The 23,886-nt window shown below is 40.9% G+C and overlaps 2 non-coding genes across 2 annotated transcripts; both read left to right on the top strand.

The window, feature by feature from the left end:
* The first annotated feature begins 3,920 nt into the window (after positions 1-3,920).
* Positions 3,921-4,003, top strand: TRNAL-GAG (transfer RNA leucine (anticodon GAG)). The gene has a single exon. It is a non-coding gene; the product is annotated as a tRNA-Leu (tRNA).
* Positions 4,004-21,341: 17,338 nt separating this feature from the next.
* TRNAL-CAG (transfer RNA leucine (anticodon CAG)) lies at positions 21,342-21,424 on the top strand. The gene has a single exon. It is a non-coding gene; the product is annotated as a tRNA-Leu (tRNA).
* The last annotated feature ends 2,462 nt before the right edge of the window (positions 21,425-23,886 follow it).

The following is a 23,886-nucleotide window of genomic DNA, read 5'->3' as shown; positions in this document are numbered from 1 at the left end:
CATGAGATACTGACATCAAAGTTTCACCACATTTTGGGACAAATGTTTTCACTTTCAACATTAACAATCAGTAGAATATTTTCTCTAAATTTGCATCTCCTTTCTTCACTCCAATTGTTTGCACCTAAGAAGAAAATAAAGCTTGATGCAACATTATGCTTACAAATTGTGTTTTATGCTCAATCATCACCTGTCCTACAGAGACACAGTCAGAATTACCCTGGCGAATTGAGTAAATTTGAAAATGTAAAAAAAATGCAGAATTGCTGTGTTTTTCTATTCATTCACAAAGAATTAATGTAAGTTCTTAAATATGTACACAAAGTAGCGGGACTTTCAAATATAGATAACCTTGCAAAAACAAGTCAAAGTAAAAATAAATACATCCAGTTGTGACATCTACAGTGTGTTGAACATTCCTGAATCTAAATGTGTCCTGCCGAAATAGCTCAGTTGGGAGAGCGTTAGACTGAAGATCTAAAAGTCCCGGGTTTCGGCAAAAGTTTTTTTCTTCACCCATTAAATTTTAAGCAGAAAATAAACAAAGCATATGGACTGGCTGTTTACAGAGAATGTAAAAATCCTAATCATTATAACTATCTACAGGAAATAAAATGATAGAAACTTGAGAACTGAGCACTTTTAACTTTTGACGAAAATAATATTTTTTGTAATTTTTCCTTCATTCTGGACGTCATCACTTTGTTTTATTTTAGTTTGACTTAGCTGTATGAGGATTTAAAGGAAACCTGATAGCTAATACGGGCAGCATGTATCAGACACTAGCTGAATGATTTCAGCCATTTATGTGTGACTATGAATCGCTGTGGCATTACTGAGACAAATATGCTTCAAAAATATGCCAGGAACAAAGCTGTTTGGGGAAAAAGCCAGGAAGGCAAAAAAAAAAAGCCCCACTCATGACCGTTATCTTTCATTCTAAAAATAGGGGTTTCCACGTTAATGGTAAGACAAAGAATCCACAGATTTGGCATTTCTCTAGCGAGGAGAGCCCACTTAAAATGTATGGGGTGCTTGTCTCCATAAGCGCAAGCTGGGCACTAAACTGGCTTATTTGCAATTCTGGATGTTGCAGAGTGAAAACACCTGTTGGACAATAATAGTAATTGCCGGTGTTGATGAATTCATTGTGAGGAGTAATTTATAAAATGGGATCACTTTGGAGGGGTTTCTGCTGTTTTGGTACTTTTGGAACTCCGCAAATGTCACCCTCAAAATATTCTTGCAAAATCTGCATTCCCAAAACCCAAATAGCACTCTTATTTTCAAAGCCCTGCTGTGTGACCAAACAGTAGTTTCTGAAGACATATGGGGCATCACCGCATTTCAATGAAATTGTGCAACTTTAGATATTTTCACAAGAAAAACTAAATATATATTGACGTAAATTTACCATTAATATAAAGTACAATGGGTTACAAAATAACACTATCAGAATCACGGGGATATGTTAATCATTCAAGTGTTATTGCCACATAAAGTGATACATGTCAGATTTAAAAAACGGTGCTTGGTCATGAAGCTCAAAATTGGCTGTAACTAATAGGTTACAAATCAATATTAAAATAAAATAAATCATGGTATATTTCCTTTCAACACAAGTAATGCTCATCTTTCTACTGCTTAGCTTAGAAAGAGTTAAATTACAAAAGCCAGAAGAAGTCAGGATGGCCTTAGCGGTCTAAGGTGCTGCGTTCAGTTCACAGCCTTTCCTGGAGGCCTGGGTTTGAATCCCACTTCTGACATTAGCATTTTCTTTCAAGAAATTGTACAGCTTCACTCCTGTTACTGATCAGTTGGGGTTCCGCTCCATTGGTGGCAATCTCAAATCGAAAACTAAAAGTGATAGGGTTTAGCAAAACCAATTCTCAACGTTGGCACTTTGGCAGTATTCCTGGGGGTCCTTGAGGCAAATTTTAAATGTCCTGAATTTGTGCTTTCACAAAAGACTTCTGGGAACATCAAATAGTTTCTTTGTGCATATGTTAGTTGTTGCTTTGGCATCGGAAAAATACTGTGGATAGGAAAATGGGAGGGAATATTTCATCTCTATGTGTTCTCTGTCCCTATTAGGGCAGAGAGTGAACCTCCTAAGGTAGAATTACCAGTAAGTCTAATTTCAGATTTTTTTACCTCAGGCATCAATAGACTATAAATATACTTAATAAACAAAAGCTAAAAGAGCAGATGAACATAGTTTAACAAGTCTGAAATGCGCATGTGATACTGACATCAAAGTTTCACCACATTTTGGTACAAATGTTTTCATTTTCAACATTAACAATCAGTAGAATATTTTCTCTAAATTTGCATCTCCTTTCATCACTCCAATTGTTTGCACCTAAGAAGAAAATAAAGCTTGATGCAACATTATGCTTACAAATTGTGTTTTATGCTCAATCATCACCTGTCCTACAGAGACACAGTCAGAATTACCCTGGCGAATTGAGTAAATTTGAAAATGTAAAAAAAATGCAGAATTGCTGTTTTTTTCTATTCATCACAAAGAATTAATGTAAGTTCTTAAATATGTACACAAAGTAGCGGGACTTTCAAATATAGATAACCTTGCAAAAACAAGTCAAAGTAAAAATAAATACATCCAGTTGTGACATCTACAGTGTGTTGAACATTCTTGAATCTAAATGTGTCCTGCCGAAAAAGCTCAGTTGGGAGAGCGTTAGACTGAAGATCTAAAAGTCCCGGGTTTCGGCAAAAGTTTTTTTCTTCACCCATTAAATTTTAAGCAGAAAATAAACAAAGCATATGGACTGGCTGTTTACAGAGAATGTAAAAATAATAATCATTATAACTATCTACAGGAAATAAAATGATAGAAACTTGAGAACTGAACACTTTTAACTTTTGAGGAAAATAATATTTTTTTGTAATTTTTCCTTCATTCTGGACGTCATCACTTTGTTTTATTTTAGTTTGACTTAGCTGTATGAGGATTTAAAGGAAACCTGATAGCTAATACGGGCAGCATGTATCAGACACTATCTGAATGATTTCAGCCATTTATGTTTGACTATGAATCGCTGTGGCATTACTGAGACAAATATGCTTCAAAAATATGCCAGGAACAAAGCTGTTTGGGGAAAAAGCCAGGAAGGCAAAAAACACAAGCCCCAACTCAGGACCGTCATCTTTCATTCTAAAAATAGGGGTTTCTACGTTAATGGTAAGACAAAGAATCCACAGATTTGGCATTTCTCTAGCGAGGAGAGCCCACTTAAAATGTATGGGGTGCTGTCTGCATATGCACAAGCTGGGCACTAAACTGGCTTATTTGCAATTCTGGATGTTGCAGAGTGAAAACACCTGTTGGACAATAATAGTAATTGCTGGTGTAGATGAATTCATTGCGAGGAGTAATTTATAAAATGGGATCACTTTGGAGGGGTTTCTGCTGTTTTGGTACTTTTGGAACTCCGCAAATGTCACCCTCAAAATATTCTTGCAAAATCTGCATTCCCAAAACCCAAATAGTGCTCTTACTTTCAAAGCCCTGCTGTGTGACCAAACAGTAGTTTCTTAAGACATATGGGGCATCACCGCATTTCAATGAAATTGTGCAACTTTAGATATTTTCACAAGAAAAACTAAATATATATTGATCTAAATTTAAAATTAATATAAAGTATAATGTGTTACAAAATAACACTATCAGAATCACGGGGATATGTTAAGCATTCCAGTGTTATTGCCACATAAATTGATACATGTCAGATTTAAAAAACGGTGCTTGGTCATGAAGCTCAAAATTGGCTGTAACTAATAGGTTACAAATCAATATTAAAATAAAAGAAATCATGGTATATTTCCTTTCATCACAAGTAATGCTCATCTTTCTACTGCTTAACTTAGAAATAGTTAAATTACAAAAGCCAAAAGAAGGCAGGATGGCCGAGCGGTCTAAGGCGCTGCGTTGAGGTCGCAGTCTCTCCTGGAGGGGTGGGTTTGAATCCCACTTCTGTCATCAGCTTTTTCTTTCAAGAAATTGTACAGCTTCACTCCTGTTACTGATTAGTTGGGGGTCCGCTCTATTGGTGGCAATCTCAAATCGAAAACTAAAAGTGATGGGGCTTAGCAAAACCAATTCTCAACGTTGGCACTTTGGCAGTATTCCTGGTGGTCCTTGAGGCAAATCTAAAATGTCCTGAATTTGTGCTTTCAAAAAAGACTTCTGGGAACATCAAATAGTTTCTTTGTGCATATGTTAGTTGTTGCTTTGGCATCGGATAAATACTGTGGATAGGAAAATGGGAGGGACTATTTCATCTCTATGTGTTCTCTGTCCCTATTAGGGCAGAGAGTGAACCTCCTAAGGTGCTGTCGTGGAAGATTCCTAGAAACCGAATTACCAGTAAGTCTAATTTCAGATTTTTTTACCTCAGGCATCAATAGACTATAAATATACTTAATAAACAAAAGCTAAAAGAGCAGATGAACATAGTTTAACAAGTCTGAAATGCGCATGTGATACTGACAACAAAGTTTCACCACATTTTGGGACAAATGTTTTCACTTTCAACATTAACAATCAGTAGAATATTTTCTCTAAATTTGCATCTCCTTTCTTCACTCCAATTGTTTGCACCTAAGAAGAAAATAAAGCTTGATGCAACATTATGCTTACAAATTGTGTTTTATGCTCAATCATCACCTGTCCTACAGAGACACAGTCAGAATTACCCTGGCGAATTGAGTAAATTTGAAAATGTAAAAAAAATGCAGAATTGCTGTTTTTTTCTATTCATCACAAAGAATTAATGTAAGTTCTTAAATATGTACACAAAGTAGCGGGACTTTCAAATATAGATAACCTTGCAAAAACAATTCAAAGTAAATATAAATACATCCAGTTGTGACATCTACAGTGTGTTGAACATTCCTGAATCTAAATGTGTCCTGTCGAAATAGCTCAGTTGGGAGAGCGTTAGACTGAAGATCTAAAAGTCCCGGGTTTCGGCAAAAGTTTTTTTCTTCACCCATTAAATTTTAAGCAGAAAATAAACAAAGCATATGGACTGGCTATTTACAGAGAATGTAAAAATCCTAATCATTATAACTATCTACAGGAAATAAAATGATAGAAACTTGAGAACTGAACACTTTTAACTTTTGAGGAAAATAATATTTTTTTGTAATTTTTCCTTCATTCTGGACATCATCACTTTGTTTTTTTTTTTAGTTTGACTTAGCTGTATGAGGATTTAAAGGAAACCTGATAGCTAATATGGGCAGCATGTATCAGACACTAGCTGAATGATTTCAGCCATTTATGTTTGAGTATGAATCGCTGGGCATTACTAAGACAAATATGCTTCAAAAATATGGCAGGAACAAAGCTGTTTGGGGAAAAAGCCAGGAAGGCAAAAAACACAAGCCCCAACTCATGACCATCATCTTTCATTCTAAAAATAGGGGTTTCCACGTTAATGGTAAGACAAAGAATCCACAGATTTGGCATTTCTCTAGCGGGGAGAGCCCACTTAAAATGTATGGGGTGCTTGTCTCCATAAGCGCAAGCTGGGCACTAAACTGGCTTATTTGCAATTCTGGATGTTGCAGAGTGAAAACACCTGTTGGACAATAATAGTAATTGCCGGTGTTGATGAATTCATTGTGAGGAGTAATTTATAAAATGGGATCACTTTGGAGGGGTTTCTGCTGTTTTGGTACTTTTGGAACTCCGCAAATGTCACCCTCAAAATATTCTTGCAAAATCTGCATTCCCAAAACCCAAATAGCGCTCTTACTTTCAAAGCCTTGCTGTGTGACCAAACAGTAGTTTCTGATGACATATGGGGCATCACCGCATTTCAATGAAATTGTGCAACTTTAGATATTTTCACAAGAAAAACTAAATATATATTGACCTAAATTTACAATTAATATAAAGTACAATGTGCTACAAAATAACACTATCAGAATCACGGGGATATGTTAAGCATTCAAGTGTAATTGCCACATAAAGTGATACATGTCAGATTTAAAAAATGGTGCTTGGTCACGAAGTTCAAAATTGGCTGTAACTAATAGGTTACAAATCAATATTAAAATAAAATAAATCATGGTATATTTCCTTTCAACACAAGTAATGCTCATCTTTCTACTGCTTAGCTTAGAAAGAGTTAAATTACAAAAGATAGAAGAAGTCAGGATGGCCGAGCGGTCTAAGGTGCTGCGTTCAGTTCGCAGCCTCTTCTGGAGTCGTGGGTTTGAATCGCACTTCTGACATTAGCATTTTCTTTCAAGAAATTGTACAGCTTCACTCCTGTTATTGATCAGTTCCGCTCCATTGGTGGCAATCTCAAACTAAAAGTTATGGGGCTTAGCAAAACAAGTTCTCAATGTTGGCACTTTGGCAGTATTCCTGGGGGTCCTTGAGGCAAATATTAAATGTTCTGAATTTGTGCTTTCACAAAAGACTTCTGGGAACATCAAATAGTTTCTTTGTGCATATGTTAGTTGTTTCTTTGGCATCGGAAAAATACTGTGGATAGGAAAATGGGAGGGAATATTTCATCTCTATTAGAGATGAGCGTTGTTCTACTCGAACTGTTCGCCAATCTCAAATTCGAGCTGTTTTGGGCGGTGTTCGAGCCGTTCGGCGAACACGAACAATTTGAGAAAAATTCGGCTGTTCGAGGTTATGTTCGATAACTGTTCGTGCACCAAAATCATAACTGGATTTTTTCTCAGTAATGATGAAAATTAATGTTAATACCCAGTTTGAGTGTACAGCGGGGTGGGGGGAGGGGCAGGGGATGGATCTCTGCAGGAACAATGAAGATCTCCATTTTTTTTTCTCTTTCCCGCATTTGCAGTGGGGAGGTGCAATCTGTCAGCCTATCAGCAGCGCACACACGGAGCGAAGTGCTTTTTTTCACACAAGCAAGGGCATGTGTCATTGGCAGTGTATGTCACATGTCCTTGCCCTATAAGACCAAGCCATTTTCCCCGTCGCCACCATTTTCTCACTGCTGCAGCTGCGTGTTAGACGGCACCGCTGTTGCTGTGTGCGCTATACCTTGTTAATTTCAAGCCAATTTTCGCACAAATCTACAGATAGCTTGGGAGTAGGGAATAGTTGTGATTGCAGTCCTTTTAAGGACTAGGTTACAGCATTTCCTACGACTTTTATCAGGCAGGTCTGTGCTCTTAAATAGATAGATTGTGGGAGTAAAGACTAATTGTAATTGGAGTCCTTTTCAGGACTAGGTTACATCAGTTCCTATCAGTTTTTGCCAGGCAGGTCTGTGCCAGTGCTGTGCAAGTTTTTTTCACAGCATTTGGCTGAATCTAGCAAAGCTAATCCTTTTGGGCCTATTGCAGAGTGTGTTAGTCAGTGGAGTAGCCTATCTGTGTTGCAAGATATACCACCTGTGTATAGAATACCAATTTTTTTACTGCACCTAGTGAAGTAAAATCTTTTGGGCATAGCATCATTCTATTAGTCCATCTATACTGACCTCCATCAGGTTGCAAATTGAATATAATTTTTTTTTGCATCTAGCTCTGAAAAAATATTGGGCTTCTAGCTGTGTGTGGGACTTGTTCTATTAATCCATCTATACAGATCTCCATCAGGTTGCAAACTGAATATATTTTTTTCTGCATCTACCTCTGAAAAAATATTGGGCTTCTAGCTGTGTGTGGGACTTGTTCTATTAATCCATCTATACAGAAATCCATCAGGTTGCAAACTGAATATATTTTTTTCTGCATCTACCTCTGAAAAAATATTTGGGCTTCTAGCTGTGTGTGGGACTTGTTGTATTAGTCCATCTATACTGACCTCCATCAGGTTTTAAACTGAATATATTTTTTTCTGCATCTACCTCTGAAAAAATATTGGGCTTCTAGCTGTGTGTGCTACTTGTTCTATTAATCCATCTATACAGACCTCCATCAGGTTGCAAACTGAATATATTTTTTTCTGCATCTAGCTCTGAAAAAATATTGGGCTTCTAGCTGTGTGTGGGACTTGTTGTATTAGTACATCTATACTGACCTCCATCAGGTTGCAAACTGAATATATTTTTTTCTGCATCTACCTCTGAAAAAATATTGGGCTTCTAGCTGTGTGTGGGACTTGTTCTATTAATCCGTCTATACAGACCTCCATCAGGTTGCAAACTGAATATATTTTTTTCTGCATCTACCTCTGAAAAAATATTGGGCTTCTAGCTGTGTGTGGGACTTGTTCTATTAATCCATCTATACAGACCTCCATCAGGTTGCAAACTGAATATATTTTTTTCTGCATATACCTCTGAAAAAATATTGGGCTTCTAGCTGTGTGTGGGACTTGTTGTAATAGTCCATCTATACTGACCTCCATCAGGTTGCAAACTGAATATATTTTTTTCTGCATCTACCTCTGAAAAAATATTGGGCTTCTAGCTGTGTGTGGGACTTGTTGTATTAGTCCATCTATACTGACCTCCATCAGGTTGCAAACTGAATATATTTTTTTCTGCATATACCTCTGAAAAAATATTGGGCTTCTAGCTGTGTGTGGGACTTGTTCTATTAATCCATCTATACAGACCTCCATCAGGTTGCAAACTGAATATATTTTTTTCTGCATCTACCTCTGAAAAAATATTGGGCTTCTAGCTGTGTGTGGGACTTGTTCTATTAATCCATCTATACAGACCTCCATCAGGTTGCAATCTGAATATATTTTTTTCTGCATCTACCTCTGAAAAAATATTGGGCTTCTAGCTGTGTGTGGGACTTGTTCTATTAATCCATCTATACAGACCTCCATCAGGTTGCAATCTGAATATATTTTTTTCTGCATCTACCTCTGAAAAAATATTGGGCTTCTAGCTGTGTGTGGGACTTGTTCTATTAATCCATCTATACAGACCTCCATCAGGTTGCAAATTGAATATAATTTTTTTCTGCATCTAACCCAGCCAATAGTTTTGGCCTAATACCACAGTTTGGCCACTCAGTTCTGCTCGGTTCCCATCCATTGTTTTTTTGTGCAAACAACTCCAGAGTTGTGAATTAGTTAACCACCAAAATGAGTGGAAAAAGGCCTGCTGCTGGTGGAAAGGGGAATAGGCATGTTGGGAAGGGGAAAAAAGGTTGTGTCCGTGGGGTAGGTGTTAAAGCAACAGTAACATCTGCAGAAGAAAGACCATCTTCCAGCCAAACTAAAATGTCTACTTCTTTTAGCGGACAATGTGATAAGATCCCTTTCTTACGGCCACGCCAATCGCTACAAACTCCAGATGAGGCACAAAAACAGCAGGTGCTTCAACGGATATCAAGTGCTCCTTTAAGTGGGCTCTCCTCCACATCAACTTCAACATCACAAATACTCCAGTCCTCAAAGGTGTCACCCCAATCGCACTTGCTTCCTCACAGCTCCCAAATCTAGAGCTGCCCGTCTGAGTATGAGGTAGAACAGATGGTTGAGTCTGCAGAGCTGTTTACTCATACTATAGCCTGGGAATCAGAGGTCGACTCCAGCGCTTCTGTGAATCCAGACGAGGAAATGATCTGCACTGATGCCCAGAATCTTTATGAGTCGGATCCAGGACCAGATGCAGAAGGTTATGACCATAATGTAGACCCTCATTCCCAAACTGTAACTCCTGTTGGTGGAGACCATGAGGAAGACGATAATAAGACTCAAATACCTGATTGGAGCGACAACTTTAGTTTTTTGTCAGGGCAGGAACAGGTTGGCTCTGAGGACGACGGGTGTGATAACGCACAGGGTGATGATGATGAGGTTGGAGATCCCACTTACTGTCAACCCACAGTCAGCCAAGAGATGAGGTCAGCAGAGGAGGTGGAGGAGGTGGAGGAAGATGCTAGTGACGACGAGGTCGGGTTGCGCCTTCCTGGACAGAGACGTAGTACTGGAAGCACGTCAACAACTGCATCCTCAAACACAACTCTGCCTCTCACCATAAGTCGTGGTGGCTCTTCAGGTCGCATGGGTGCTAAGCCTTGCATAGCCTGGGCATTTTTTCAGATCGATAAAGATGACCCAACTCGTGTTATCTGTAACATTTGTCAGCAAAAGCTAAGTAGAGGCCAATAAATACATAGTTTGAGTACTTCATGCATGAACCGGCACATGGACATGAAGAATAAGTTGCAGTGGGAAGCTCAGTGTGCTACAATGCGGCCTAGCCGGCCGGGCCAACCACCGTCTGCCATATCTTGTGCATCCGCGGCCTCTTCATCCTCTGTGACTGGGGGGACAGCAGTCAAACCTGTTTTGGGGCGCAGACCTGCCACCTCTTTACCCGCAACAGCCAGCGTGATTGGCAGGTCATCATTTTCTTTGGAGGTGGTAACACCAGCTGGTGTTGAGCGCTGTCCGACATCGATAGCACCACCTTTGGATCAAGGCAACCTAACATGTCCGCCTGCATCTTCCTCACAGACCGACAGTTTGCCGGGACACCCTTATGAACCCCGGCTAAGCACAATAGCCAGCCCTCGGTCCCTCAGATGTGGACAAGTAAAAGACCATTTCCTCCTAGCCATGAGAAAGCTAAGAGGTTGAATTTCACCATCTGCAAGCTCTTGGCTACAGAAATGCTGCCTTTCCGCCTGGTGGACACAGAGGATTTTCGAGACCTTATGTCCGTCGCAGTGCCCCAGTACCAGATGCCCAGTCGGCACTACTTCTCAAAGAAAGGTGTGCCTGCACTCCACCAGCATGTCGCACACAACATCACCGCTTCTTTGAGAAACTCTGTGTATGACAGGGTGCATTTCACCACAGACACTTGGACGAGTAGGCATGGACAGGGGCGTTACATGTCGCTGACTGGGCACTGGGTAACTATGGTGACAGCAGGACAAGGGGCTGCTGTCCAAGTCTTGCCGTCCCCACGAGTTGTGCGTCAATCCTCTTTATGTCAAAGTTCCTCCACTGCTTCTGCCTCCTCAACCTCCTCTCGGTCTTCCACCTGCACCCAAAGCCTGTCTGGTCATGCCACAAGCTTTCTAACTGCGCAGAAGGGATCCTGCACACCTCCTTACTATGCTGGCAGTAGGGCTCAACGTCATCAGGCGGTTTTTACTTTGAAATGTCTGGGAAATGTGAGTCACACAGCTGAGGAGTTGTGGTCAGCTCTGGAGAACCAATTTCATGAATGGTTGTCTCCACTGGACCTGAAACCAGGGAAGGCCGTGTGCGATAATGCTGCAAACCTGGGTGCGGCCCTTCGCCGGGGCAATGTCACACACATGCCTTGTATGGCTCACGTGTTGAACCTGGTTGTCCAGCAATTTTTAGCCCACTATCCCGGACTAGATGGCCTTCTGCAGAGGGCACGGTCGCTGTGTGCTCACTTCCGCCGTTCGCATCCCGCAGCTCAGCGATTTACATCTCTACAGAAGTCGTTGGGCCTGCCACTTCACCGGCTAAAATGCGATGTGCCTACCCGGTGGAATTCAACTCTGCACATGTTGCAGCTACTGTGGCAGCACCGACAAGCCCTGGTGCAATACGTTCTGACGTATAGCCTGGGCCAACGAGATTCAGAGGTGGGGCAAATCACGCTGGAGGAGTGGTCTCAGATCAGGGACCTATGCACCCTTCTGCACAGTTTTGGCGACGAAGATGTTTAGTGCTGACGATGCCATTATCAGCATGACTATTCCGGTGATTTACATGCTGGAGCACATGTTAAAAAGAATTCGGAGTCAGGTGGTGGCACAAGAGGAGGTGGAGGAAGTAGAGGAGGAGGAGTTGTATGCGGAAGGGCTAACATCTGCAAGGTCCAGACGGTCGGCAGCACCAAGGCGGCAGGCATGTGAGGGTGGGGGAGATGGTTTTACCAGGGTGCATGGTAGCAGCCAAACTAGTGAGGAAGGTGCAGGAGCCCAGGAAGAAGTGGAGGACGAACTGATGGAAGACTCATCAGATGAGGGAGACCTTGATCACATTTCTGTTGTGCGAGGTTGGGGGGAGAGGACAGAGGAAGGAAGCATGATTGTTACCTCGCCACCAACACAACAGGGACTTGGTGATCCTGGATGCGCAACACACATGAGTGCCTTCTTGCTGCACTACCTGCAACATGACCCTCGAATTGTGAGAATTAGAAATAATCCTGACTACTGGGTTGCCACACTGTTAGATCCCCGGTACAAAAGTAAATTTGCAGAAATTATTCCTGCCATAGAAAGGGATGCACGCATGCAGGAGTATCAGCAGAGACTGTTGCAGAATCTTACATGTGCTTTTCCACAAAATACCAGTGGTGCACGTAGTGAATCTCACAGTTCCAACTTGCCAACCGTGGGACCGTCAAGTGTTCAGCACTCAAACCGTAACAGAACCACAGTATCTGCTGGTAACATCAATTTTGCTGAATCATTTCACCACTTTTTTAGCCCATTCTTTGCAAGGCCACAGGAGACAAGAAGTCTGACACATAGTCAACGCCTAGAGACGATGGTACAGGAGTATCTCCAAGTAAACATTGAAGCCACGACTGTGTCACTGGACCCTTGCTCTTTTTGGGCTTCCAATCTGGATAAATGGCCGGAGCTAGCCACTTACGCCTTGGAGATCTTGTCATGCCCCGCAGCCAGCGTTCTGTCTGAACGTGTGTTCAGCGCTGCTGGTGGTGTGCTGACAGATAAGCGCACGCGGCTCTCCACTGATAATGTAGACAGACTCACGTTCATAAAGATGAACAAATCATGGATCCGAAACGACTTTTCTACCCCTGTGTCATCCTGGGGAGAGTAAAAGCTTGATGATTGGTTAAAATCACCCTACCAACCCTTTTAAGCTTTCAAATTACTAATCATGTTTATCTGTATCTTGGCTGGAAAATAATTTGGGCTTTGTAGCAGTGTGCAGCACTGATCCTATTAGGACATCTATACTAAAGCTTCACCAGATTTAAAATTAATAATAATTTTTAGCTGCATCTAGCCCGTAAAATAATTTTGGGGCTCCGAGATGCGCAAGACACATAAGTGCCTTCTTGCTGCACAACCTGCAGCATGACCCTCATATTGTCAGAATTCGAAGTAATCATGACTACTGGGTTGCCACACTCTTAGATCCCCCAAACTTTTCGATCAACCTTTTCATTTTAATAAAGACCAAAAAAATGGTCATTTTTGAAATTATAAGTATTAGCAGGTTGTTAGAAACTGAAATCAAACAGTTTTCAACTCAAAACTTTATTCTAGGTGGTTACATTTTCACATAGGACCCCTTGTTCGAAAGGAGCTTCTGAACTCTCTCGTCCATTGAATTTGTCAGGTTTTGGATGGTTTCTGCTTCAATTGTTTTGCATGAGGACAGAATACCCTCCCAGAGCTGTTGCTTAGATGTGAACTGCCTCCCGCCATCATAGACACTCCTTTTAATGATGCTCCAAAGGTTCTGAATGGGGTAGAGGTCAGGGGAGCATGGGGGTCACACCATAAGTTTGTCCCCTTTTATGCCCATATCAGCCAGAGATGCAGATGTTTTATGTGCAGCATGAGATGGTGCATTATCATGCAGAAAAATGATCTTGCTGTGAAATACACGGTTCTTCTTCTTGAACCATGGCAGGAAGTGCTGTTTGAGAAAATCCACATACATTATGGAGTTCATCTTTAGCGCCTTCAGGGATCCTAAAGGGGCCGACAATCTCTCTCCCCATGATTCCAGCCCAAAACATTACTCCACCTCCTCCTTGTTGGTGCTGTAGCCGTGTTTGCATGGGGTGTCCATCAACCAGCCATCCTCCACTCCATCCATCTGGACCATCGAGCGCTGCACGGCACTCATCCGTGAACAAAACAGTTTTGAAATCAGTCTTCATGTAATGTTTGGCCCACTGGAGCCATTTCTGCTTGTGTGAAGTGGATAGAGGCGGTCGACAGGATGGCGTATGCACAGCTGCAAACCTCTGAAGGACCCTGCATCTTGTTGTTCGGGGGATGTTGGAGGCACCAGCAGCTTCAAAAACTTGTCTGCTGCTATGACAAGGCTTTTTTGCCACTGCTCTTTTAACCTGACGTAATTGCCTGTAGGAAAGAGTCCTCAATTTGCCCTTATCAGCACGCACACGTGTGTACTGTGAATCAGCTACATACTTCTTGATTGCCAAGACACTTTTTCCTGATCATCGCACAATGTTGATTGTAGTCATGCCTTGACCTAAACACTCCACAATTTGTTGCTTCTCAGCAGCCGACACATCCTTTTTCTTTCCCATTTTGGCAGAAAATGTAGGCTGCTTAATAATGTGAGACAGCCTTCTTAAGTAGTCTTGCCTTTCATTGGACACACCTGCCAAACTAATTAGCACAGGTGTCTGCAATTGCTTACAGTGATATAAAGAGCCCTGACACACATCACCATCAATGAGTTTAACTGACAAACAAACAAATTCTTCCCTTATCACTCCTAAACACTTTTTGCATAAGAATTTGGAACGCAGTGTACATGTGCTTTTCCACAAAACACCAGTGGTTCACGTAGTGAATCTTACAGTTCTAACTTGCCAACCGTGGTCTGTATGGAGTTGTTCAATAAAGGGCCCAAAATTAAGATAACATAGATGGGAGAGGTCTCTATGAATAGGAATTCCTAAGTATTTGATACCCTGTGAGGGCCAGGCAAAGGGAAAGTTGGACTGGATGGAATCCTATATGGATTTGGGGAGGGAGACATCGAGGGCCTCAGACTTCGCTGCATTGATTTTAAAATTTGACCATGTAACAAAGTGATCTATTTCAGCCATAACAGCATGGATTGATATATGTGATTGAGTGATATATACTAGGACATCATCAGCAAATAGAGAGCACTTGTACTCGGTGCCTCCCACCTCAATCCACCTAATATTGGGGTTATGGCGAATTGATGCTCCATCACTAGGATGTATAAGAGAGGGGACAGAGGACATCCCTGCCTTGTCCCATTGGTGATTGTGAAAGGTGATGAAAATGTTCTGATGCACCCCCTGGGCCTTGGGACACCCGGAGCCGGACCCTTTTTGGTGGATGCTGGTACTTGTAGTCTTCGTGGCGGCGACCCGGTTCCTTGGCTCAGGGTGGTCAAACCAGTGGCGGAACTATTTATGTGGTTTTGATGTTTAAATGTCCGACTACGCTACCCGTGGATTGCGGTCAGAGTGAACCGCCGCTGCAGGGCAGACCGCTGAGGCTGGTGTTGTGGGTGCAGCAGAGCGTAGCATAACTCCCCACGGGAGGAGTATAGCCTCAGGGCAGTGTATGCGGAGGATGGGGGTGATGGTGCAGGGCAGCAGCAGTAACGACACGGAGTCAGTGATGCAGTCCAGGGCCTTTACTCACAGTTCTTATTATCCAGACCACGTCTGCAGGTAACGGCTGCCCACGTCGTACTGTGCTCACCAGGTGAGGGGCTCAGACAACTCCCAGATAACTTTGGAGCGCTTCACAGGACCCCCTTTGTGTGTCCTTTGTCTGGCCTTTCTTACCAACCCTTCTGTCCGGCTGCCTCGGGCCTCCTCTTGGTAAACTTTTTCGCCAGTTTCCCTGACCCTATGTGGTGCCTTCCTTGCGGGTGTAGCGAGGGGCTGCGCCACAAAAAATGTCACAGCCTCCGGTTTCTAGCTGAGGGTCGTTTCCTGCCTCCACTAGTTTCGGGGACTGGTCTCCCCCTTTGGCCTGACCCCTCCACGCAGGTGGATTCGGGCCTGCGGTGGCGACTCGCCCGTCTGCACCCCTGGTATCCCTTCATTCCTCATTCCTGGAGCCTTCTCCGCTCCTCTTCCTTCCTTCTCCCTCTTCCAGGCCTGGGCGTCTGTTACTAGGCCAGCCTCCGGAGCAGAGCTCATGCAGAGCCCCTGCTCCCTGCCACTTCTGCTAAGACTTCTCAGCACTGAACTAAGATGGTGCCCACCTTTTATACTCCCTTCTCAATGCACACAGGAACTGCTTCCTCCCTGCTCCTGCACTACAGGGTTCCCGTTCCTCAGTGTTCCCTCCCCCCACTCCAGCCAGGGACAGGGACTGTCGTGCCCATCTCAGAGGCATATTGGTCGCCCTGCCCCACTGCAATGTGGTATAATGCATGCAGGTGTCGGGTCCTGATCCACACTCCATCCTTACCTGAGAGTGAGATATCACACCTCTGGGTGAGGTGCAATACCTCTGTAGCAACCGAGCCCTCAGGGTGCTACAGTTCCATTTATCTTCAGCCTAGGTGACGTATTGTGATACAGGGCCGTGATTTTGGCTATAAAAGGGTCCCCTAGACCCCTACCCCAAGCTTTTTAAAAGAATCATATATGGCGTGCCAGGAGACTCTATGGAATGCTTTCTCAGCATCCAACGAGAGTATCTAATTACAAATTTTTAACTGCATCTAGCCCAGGAAATACTTTGTGCCTAGTAGCAGTGTCTGCTAGTCAGCGGATTATCCCGGCTGTTAAGCAAGCTACACCACCTGTAGTTTAGACACTTAATTTTTTCAAAGGAAATGCTTCGGGACCATGGGATACTCAGTGAAGAGCATCAGGAGGCACCCCAAGGCATAGGGGCTGGGACTGGCAGTAGGATGCCTTGCGGTGGACAGCCGAGCTCGATCCTTATAAAAGCTTTTTAACTGCAGCAGCTTTAGTGGACGCTACTGGAGCTGGAATTACGCGGCTGCTGGCATGAGACTTGCCCTCCAATAGATCCTTGTAAATGGATTTAAAGTGTATTCATTCAAATTAGAGAGACAATTTAAATTTAAAAGCTTAGAGCTGCCTCCACCACAGGGGGGCTCGCTTGACCCACCAGCGGACAGGCACCAGTATTGGGAGAGGGGGGCTGGCCATCAGGGTTCACCGCGGCTCTGGCACAAACCCGGCGACACGGAGGTGGCACGGGCAGGAGCGGACTGGCCGTGTCGGCTTCTCACTTTTTGGATTTTAGAAGGGCATGACATGCCTATATCTGTGTCTCCCCCTCCTTTTACTCCTCCACCTCTTTTCTTTTCGCATGACTATATGTACTTGTCACTTTTCCATGTGTTAGTTATGTCTTCTGAGCAGTTTGTCAGCTTTTGGACACCTTTGAAGGTGTTTTCTATGTGTTTCTATGTGTTTCTATGTGTTTTTGTTTGCCTGCCATTGGTTTTAACGGTGTTCGACGAACAGTTCGGCGAACACACGGGTGTTCGACGAACCGAACCGAACTCGAACACTACGGGGGGGGCTCAACACTAATCTCTATTTGTTCTCTGTCCCTATTAGGGCAGAGAGTGAACCTCCTAATGTGCTGTCGTGGAAGATTCCTAGAAACCGAATTACCAGTAAGTCTAATTTCAGATTTTTCTACCTCAGGCATCAATAGACTATAAATGTACTTAATAAACAAAAGCTAAAAGAGCAGATGAGCATAGTTTAACAAGTCTGAAATGCGCATGTGATACTGACATCAAAGTTTCACCACATTTTGGGACAAATGTTTTCACTTTCAACATTAACAATCAGTAGAATATTTTCTCTAAATTTGCATCTCCTTTCTTCACTCCAATTGTTTGCACCTAAGAAAAAAATAAAGCTTGATGCAACATTATGCTTACAAATTGTGTTTTATGCTCAATCATCACCTGTCCTACAGAGACACAGTCAGAATTACCCTGGCGAATTGAGTAAATTTGAAAATGTAAAAAAAATGCAGAATTGCTGTTTTTTTCTATTCATTCAAAAAGAATTAATGTATGTTCTTAAATATTTACGCAAAATAGCAGGACTTTCAAATATAGATAATCTTGCAAAAACAAGTCAAAGTAAAAATAAATACATCCAGCTGTGACATCTACAGTGTGTTGAACATTAATGAATCTAAATGTGAACTGTCAAAATAGTTCAGTTGGGAGAGTGTTAGACTGAAGATCTGAAGGTCCCTGGTTCAATCCTGGTTTTCAGCAAAAGTTTTTTTTCTTCACCCATTAAATTTTAAGCAGAAAATAAACAAAGCATATGGACTGACTGTTTACAGAGAATGTAAAAGTCCTAATCATAAAATGATAGAAACTTGAGGAATGAACATTTTTAACTTTTGAGGAAAATAATATTTTTGTAATTTTTCCTTCATTCTGGATGTCATCACTTTGTTTAATTTTTATTTTGACATAGCTGTATGAAGATTTAAAGGAAACCTGATAGCTAATATGGGCAGCATGTATCAGACACTAGCTGAATGATTTCAGCCATTTATGTTTGACTATGAATCGCTGTGGCATTACTGAGACAAATATGCTTCAAAAATATAGCAGGAACAAAGCTGTTTGGGGAAAAAGCCAGGAAGGCAAAAAACAAAAGCCCCAACTCAAGACCGTCATCTTTCATTCTAAAAATAGGGGTTTCCACGTTAATGGTAAGACAAAGAATCTACAGATTTGGCATTTCTCTAGCGAGGAGAGCCCACTTAAAATGTATGGGGTGCTTGTCTCCATAAGCGCAAGCTGGGCACTAAACTGGCTTATTTGCAATTCTGGATGTTGCAAAGTGAAAACACCTGTTGGACAAAAATAGTAATTGCCGGTGTTGATGAATTCATTGTGAGGAGTAATTTATAAAATGGGATCACTTTGGAGGGGTTTCTGCTGTTTTGGTACTTTTGGAACTCCGCAAATGTCACCCTCAAAATATTCTTGCAAAATCTGCATTCCCAAAACCCAAATAGCGCTCTTACTTTCAAAGCCCTGCGGTGTGACCAAACAGTAGTTTCTAAAGGCATATGGGGCATCACCGCATTTCAAAGAAATTGTGCAACTCTAGATATTTTCACAAGAAAAACTAAATATATATTGACCTAAATTTACCATTAATATAAAGTACAATGTGTTACAAAATAACACTATCAGAATCATGGGGATATGATAAGCATTTCAGTGTTATTGCCACATAAAGTGATACATGTCAGATTTAAAAAAGGTGCTTGGTCATGAAGCTCAAAATTGGCTGTAACTAATAGGTTACAAATCAATATTAAAATAAAAGAAATCATGGTGTATTTCCTTTCATCACAAGTAATGCTCATCTTTCTACTGCTTAGCTTAAAAAGAGTTAAATTACAAAAGCTAGAAGCAGGAATGCCGAGCGGTCTAAGGCGCTGCTTTCAATTCACAGTCTCTTCTGGAGGTGTGGGTTCGAATCCCACTTCTGACATTAGCATTTTCTTTCAAGAAATTGTACACCTTCACTCCTGTTACTGATCTGTTGGGGTTCTGCTCCAATTGAAAACTGAAAGTGATGGGGCTTAGCAAAATCAATTCTCAACGTTGGCACTTTGTCAGTGTTCCTGGGGGTCCTTGAGGCAAATCTTAAATGTCCTGAATTTGTGCTTTCACAAAAGACTTCTGGGAACATCAAATAGTTTCTTTGTGCATATGTTAGTTGTTGCTTTTTCATCGGAAAAATACTGTGGATAGGAAAATGAGAGGGACTATTTCATCTCTATGTGTTCTCTGTCCCTATTAGGGCAGAGTGTGAACCTCCTAAGGTGTTGTCGAGGAAGATTCCTAGAAACCGAATTACCAGTAAGTCTAATTTCAGATTTTTCTACCTCAGGAATCAATGGACTATAAATATACTTAATAAACAAAAGCTAAAAGAGAAGATGAACATAGTTTAACAAGTCTGAAATGCACATGTGATACTGACATCAAAGTTTCACCACATTTTGGGACAAATGTTTTCACTTTCAACATTAACAATCAGTAGAATATTTTCTCTAAATTTGCATCTCCTTTCTTCACTCCAATTGTTTCCACCTAAGAAAAAATAAAGCTTGATGCAACTTTATGCTTACAAATTGTGTTTTATGCTCAATCATCACCTGTCCTACAGAGACACAGTCAGAATTACCCTGGCGAATTGAGTAAATTTGAAAATGTAAAAAAAATGCACAATTGCTGTTTTTATCTATTCATTCACAAAGAATTAATGTAAGTTCTTAAATATGTACGCAAAATAGCGGTACTTTCAAATATAGATAATCTTGCAAAAACAAGTCAAAGTAAAAATAAATACATCCAGTTGTGACTTCTACATTGTGTTGAACACTCCTGTATCTAAATGTGTCCTTTCGAAATAGCTTAGTTGGGAGAGCGTTAGATTGGAGATCTAAAGGTCCCGGGTTTGTGCAAAAGTTTTATTCTTCACCCATTAAATTTTAAGCAGAAAATAAACAAAGCATATGGACTGACTGTTTACAGAGAATGTAAAAGTCCTAATCATTATAACTATCTACAGGAAATAATATGATAGAAACTTGAGAACTGAACACTTTTAACTTTTGAGGAAAATAATATTTTTTTGTAATTTTTCCTTCATTCTGGACGTCATCACTTTGTTTTATTTTAGTTTGACTTAGCTGTATGAGGATTTAAAGGAAACCTGACAGCTAATACGGGCAGCATGTATCAGACACTAGCTGAATGATTTCAGCCATTTATGTTTGACTATGAATCGCTGTGGCATTACTGAGACAAATATGCTTCAAAAATATGCCAGGAACAAAGCTGTTTGGGGAAAAAGCCAGGAAGGCAAAAAACACAAGCCCCAACTCAGGACTGTCATCTTTCATTCTAAAAATAGGGGTTTCCACGTTAATGGTAAGACAAAGAATCTACAGATTTGGCATTTCTCTAGCGAGGAGAGCCCACTTAAAATGTATGGGGTGCTTGTCTCCATAAGCGCAAACTGGGCACTAAACTGGCTTATTTGCAATTCTAGATGTTGCAGAGTGAAAACACCTGTGGGACAAAATTAGTAATTGCCGGTGTTGATGAATTCATTGTGAGGAGTAATTTATAAAATGGGATCACTTTCGAGGGATTTCTGCTGTTTTGGTACTTTTGGAACTCCGCAAATGTCACCCTCAAAATATTCTTGCAAAATCTGCATTCCCAAAACCCAAATAGCGCTCTTACTTTCAAAGCCCTGCTGTGTGACCAAACAGTAGTTTCTGAAGACATATGGGCATCACCACATTTCAATGAAATTGTACAACTTTTGATATTTTCACAAGAAAAACTAAATATATATTGACCTAAATTTACCATTAATATAAAGTACAATGTGTTACAAAATAACACTATCAGAATCACGGGGATATGTTAAGCATTCCAGTGTTATTGCCACATAAAGTGATACATGTCAGATTTAAAAAATGGTGCTTGGTCATGAAGCTCAAAATTGGCTGAAACCAATAGGTTACAAATCAATATTGAAATAAAATAAATCATGGTATATTTCCTTTCATCACAAGTAATGCTCATCTTTCTACTGCTTAGCTTAGAAAGAGTTAAATTACAAAAGTCAGAAGAAGTCAGGATGGCCGAGCGGTCTAAGGCGCTGCGTTCAGGTCGCAGTCTCTCCTGGAGGCGTGGGTTCAAATCCCACTTTTGACATTAGCATTTTCTTTCAAGAAATTGTACAGCTTCACTCCTGTTATTGAATAGTTGGGGGTCCGCTCCATTGGTGGCAATCTCAAATCGAAAAGTAAAAGTGATGGGGTTTAGCAAAACCAATTCTCAACGTTGGCACTTTGGCAGTATTCCTGGGGGTCCTTGAGGCAAATCTTAAATGTCCTGAATTTGTGCTTTCACAAAAGATTTCTGGGAACATCAAATAGTTTCTTTCTGCATATGTTAGTTGTTGCTTTGGCATCGGAAAAATACTTTGGATAGGAAAATGGGAGGGACTATTTCATCTCTATGTGTTCTCTGTCCCTATTAGGGCAGAGAGTGAACCTCCTAAGGTGCTGTCGTGGAAGATTCCCAGAAACCGAATTACCAGTAAGTCTAATTTCAGATTTTTTTACCTCAGGCATCAATAGACTATAAATATACTTAATAAACAAAAGCTAAAAGAGCAGTTGAACATAGTTTAACAAGTCTGAAATGCGCATGTGATACTGACATCAAAGTTTCACCACATTTTGGGACAAATGTTTTCACTTTCAACATTAACAATCAGTAGAATATTTTCTCTAAATTTGCATCTACTTTCTTCACTTCAATTGTTTGCACCTAAGAAAAAAATAAAGCTTGATGCAACATTATGCTTACAAATTGTCTTTTATGCTCAATCATCACCTGTCCTACAGAGACACAGTCAGAATTACCCTGGCGAATTGAGTAAATTTGAAAATGTAAAAAAATGCAGAATTGCTGTTTTTTTCTATTCATTCACAAAGAATTAATGTAAGTTCTTAAATATGTACGCAAAATACTGGACTTTCAAATATAGATAATCTTGCAAAAACAAATCAAAGTAAAAATATATACATCCAGTTGTGACATCTACAGTGTGTTGAACATTCCTGAATCTAAATGTCTCCTGCCGAAATAGCTCAGTTGGGAGAGCGTTGGACTGAAGATCTTAAAGTACATGTTTCAATCCTGGGTTTCGGCAAAAGTTTTTTTCTTCACCCATTAAATTTTAAGCAGAAAATAAACAAAGCATATGGACTGACTGTTTACAGAGAATGTAAAAATCCTAATCATTATAACTATCTACAGGAAAAAAAATGATAGAAACTTGAGAACTGAACACTTTTAACTTTTGAGGAAAATAATATTTTTTGTAATTTTTCCTTCATTCCGGACGTCATCACTTTGTTTTATATTAGTTTGACTTAGCTGTATGAGGATTTAAAGGAAACCTGATAGCTAATACGGGCAGCATGTATCAGACACTAGCTGAATGATTTCAGCCATTTATGTTTGACTATGAATCGCTGTGGCTTTTCTGAGACAAATATGCTTCAAAAATATGGCAGGAACAAAGCTGTTTGGGGAAAAAGCCAGGATAGCAAAAAACACAAGCCCCAACTCAGGACCGTCATCTTTCCTTCTAAAAAATAGGGGTTTCCACGTTAATGGTAAGACAAAGAATCCACAGATTTGGCATTTCTCTAGCGAGGAGAGCCCACTTAAAATGTATGGGGTGCTTGTCTCCATAAGCGCAAGCTGGGCACTAAACTGGCTTCTTTGCAATTCTGGATGTTGCAGAGTGAAAACACATGTTGGACAATAATAGTAATTGCTGGTGTTGATGAATTCATTGTGAGGAGTAATTTATAAAATGGGATCACTTTGGAGGGGTTTCTGCTGTTTTGGTACTTTTGGAACTCCGCAAACGTCACCCTCAAAATATTCTTGCAAAATCTGCATTCCCAAAACACAAACAGCGCTCTTACTTTCAAAGCCCTGCTGTGTGACCAAACAGTAGTTTCTGAAGACATATGGGGCATCACCTCATTTCAATGAAATTGTGCAACTTTAGATATTTTCACAAGAAAAACTAAATATATATTGACCTAAATTTACCATTAATATAAAGTACAATGTGTTACAAAATAACACTATCAGAATCACGGGGATATGTTAAGCATTCCAGTGTTATTGCCACATAAAGTGATACATGTCAGATTTAAAAAACGGTGCTTGGTCATGAAGCTCAAAATTGGCTGTAACTAATAGGTTACGAATCAATATTAAAATAAAAGAAATCATGGTATGTTTCCTTTCATCACAAGTAATGCTCATCTTTCTACTGCTTGGCTTAGAAAGAGTTAAATTACAAAAGCCAGAAGAAGTCAGGATTAAAGATGAGCGGTGTTCGAATCGAACTGTTCGCCAATCTCAAATTCGAGCTGTTTTGAGCGGTTTTCGATCCATTCGGCGAACACGAACGATTTGAAAAAATTCGGCTTTTCGAGGTAATGTTCGGTAACTGTTCGTGCACCAAAATCATAACTGGATTTTTTCACTGTAATGCTGATAATCAATGTTAATATGTAGTTTGAGTGTACAGCGGGGCGGGGGGAGGGGCAGGGGATGGATCTCTGCAAAAATAATGAAGATCT

This window comes from Phyllobates terribilis, unplaced genomic scaffold (assembly GCF_046119375.1).
Source record: "Phyllobates terribilis strain yellow unplaced genomic scaffold, ASM4611937v1 Scaffold_12__6_contigs__length_324123572, whole genome shotgun sequence".
NCBI lineage: Eukaryota > Metazoa > Chordata > Amphibia > Anura > Dendrobatidae > Phyllobates > Phyllobates terribilis.
The sequence above is the reverse complement of the archived record's forward strand: the minus strand, read 5'-3'. Positions and strand labels throughout refer to the sequence as shown.